Genomic DNA, 2,679 nt, shown 5'->3' on the forward strand with positions numbered 1-2,679 from the left:
TGGTAAGGGTGGGGAATGACACATAACATTAATAAAGGTACCTGATCTCAAACCAGGAAAAGTAGGGACTAAAGGGAGGCCCAAATTTTACCTGTATGATGACCACTTGTATACTTAATCCTGAATTGTACCCCACATATTTAAAATTTTAAAAAGACATCTTTTTATTACTTGAGAAATTAATCATTCTTTCCTCATAAGAATCCAATATAAATGCTTCTTATACTGTATTATTAGTTTTAGATGGCTTTTAAGTAACTTGGAGGGCAAAGAAATTGAGATAGAGGGAGCAAATAACATTTACTGAGTCTATAAATGTATACATGTTGTCTCCTACACCTTTAAAATGACTCTAAGAGTACATATTCTATTCCCATTTCCCATATTAGTAAATATTCTAATATAATTAATTGTATCCTATAAATAAACTCTTGCATTTGCTTTTCAGTTGACAAAGAACTTCAAAGATATTGAATGTGTATCCGGCTATCAGAAGTGTATAGTTACTGATTTATTAATATATATGTATAAATGCTTTATAGATTTAAAGTCCTTCACATTTATATGATCCAATAAGGCCCCACAAAGGAGAGGACCTTACAGTCTAGTTTACTTATAAACAAGACATAGTCATGGACGTATATGCATACAATATGTGGTATATTAATATTTGCTTCCTGAATTGATTAATTTGTAAACAGAGGATAATAACGTTCACCTCATAGAGTTGTAGGAGCAGACTGAAATAATGCAACAAAACAGCCGATACCAAGCAGACCCTCTCTAAGTGCTCATTCCCTTCTCTTCACTGTTGACCTTCTTCCTGAACAAGCTTCTGCTGTTCATGTCTCCATCCTGACAACCATCAGTGATTGACATTTGCTTTGAGATGAAATCTTCAGTGGCATTCTTGACATGCCTGGATAAGGCCATCTTATTCTAGGCATGGAATCCCTTTGGAGTAATTAGTGACTTCCGAGGCAACTCCAATTCTAAAGCTTTCTATATGAAATTGAGTTAGCAAATATGATTCTAAGAACAGGACACAAATCATGAGAGATTTATACGAATTGTTACGGAAGCATTGAAAGAACAATTCTGGGGGAATAAAAAAGATGTGTGGGAGGTGTGGGGATAAAAATTGAAGAGCCATTTGCTTCTTGGTTTGGTTCTTTTTCATTGATATTCATTGAACTTGCATCCATGCTTTGGGGCTGACAAATGAAGTCTCTCTGAAATTCTGTGTTCAGGTATTTTCTAGAATTCCATTGAGTTTTAATAACTAATTTTATTTCATTGAATTTTTTTGTGCAACTCTATCCTGATAATATATGAAAATGGGAAAAATCAGATAATTTTTTCACTTTCCTTTTTTATCTTTAATTTTAAGCCTAGTTCCCTATGCATGTGGGAGACAGAAAAATCTGAGATTTTTAATATGTACAGTTATGTGGATTATAACAAACTTTAAACTTCAGAGACTATGCCTTCCTGCTCTGCAGTATGCTAGTGGATCCATGCATCATAATGGCGCATTGAGAACAGGGGAGGGAGAGAAACATCTGATGGCAATGATGTCTGAGAAAGAGAATTTAGGTTCCATCAGGTCTACTGGCAATCTTGAGTCTTCATATGAAAATGTGTCTCATTTCTCTGAGCTGCCTACACATACATTTCAGCATATATATATTTTAATTTCAATAGCTTTAGGGGGTACAAATAGTTTTTGGCTGTATTTGCATTGCATATTGGTGAAGACATCTGGGTTTTATGTGTACCCACCACCCCCACCTGTGCACATTGTACCGATAGGTGATTTTTTTGTCCTTTCACTCTTTCTTCCCTCCCCCTTCTGAGTCTCCAGTGTCCATAATACCATTCTCTGTGCCTTTGCAGGTCCTTAATTTAGTTCCTACTTATAAGCGAGAACCTATAAGGTGTTTGGTTTTCTGTCCCTGGGTTAGTTCACTTAGGATTATGTTCTCCACTTCCATCCAAATTGCTGTCAAAGACATTATGTCATTCTTTTTGATGGCTGAATAGTATTCCATTGGGTATATATACTACATTTTCACTATCCACTGATAATGTTGATGGGCATTTAGGCTGACTCCACATCTTTGCAATTGTGAATTGTGCTGTGATGAACATTTTAAAAAGGGCAGGGGCAAACATTTTCTCTTGCCCTCTGCCTTCCATGGAAATCTGTTTCACATGAAATAATTGATGCTGACAAACTTGAGGGGATGAGTGAATGAGGTTGACTTTTGTATGGAAAAGAAAAGTGAAGCAAGAGAACAGAATTTCTGTATTGTCCTTTTCTAGGTGAAAAGCTATCCAGATTTCTTGGCATGTTAGAATATTTTTGCCTGAAAGAGATAATATGTTTGAGAAAGTATTTTGGGAATCCTAAAGTGTTAATCAAATATTAGTCTATACAACCAAAGACTGATTATGTTTAATATGATTTGTGTTTATCCCAGATCTTATATGATGTACTATGGGATGATCTTTAGGAACAAAAAAACATTTACTTGGTTTAGTTTAAATGCCAGTGTCTTCTCACTCTCCACACACATTAAAAGCAACAACCATAAACCATGCAGTTATACCCAGGGACTGTCCCTCATGTGCTCAGAAACAGCTTCTTCAAGGATGATCCCTAGGCATCTTCCAATG

The sequence above is a fragment of the Carlito syrichta genome, unplaced genomic scaffold (assembly GCF_000164805.1).
Source record: "Carlito syrichta isolate Samal-C Ts95f unplaced genomic scaffold, Tarsius_syrichta-2.0.1 Scaffold305872, whole genome shotgun sequence".
Classification (NCBI taxonomy): Eukaryota; Metazoa; Chordata; class Mammalia; order Primates; family Tarsiidae; genus Carlito; species Carlito syrichta.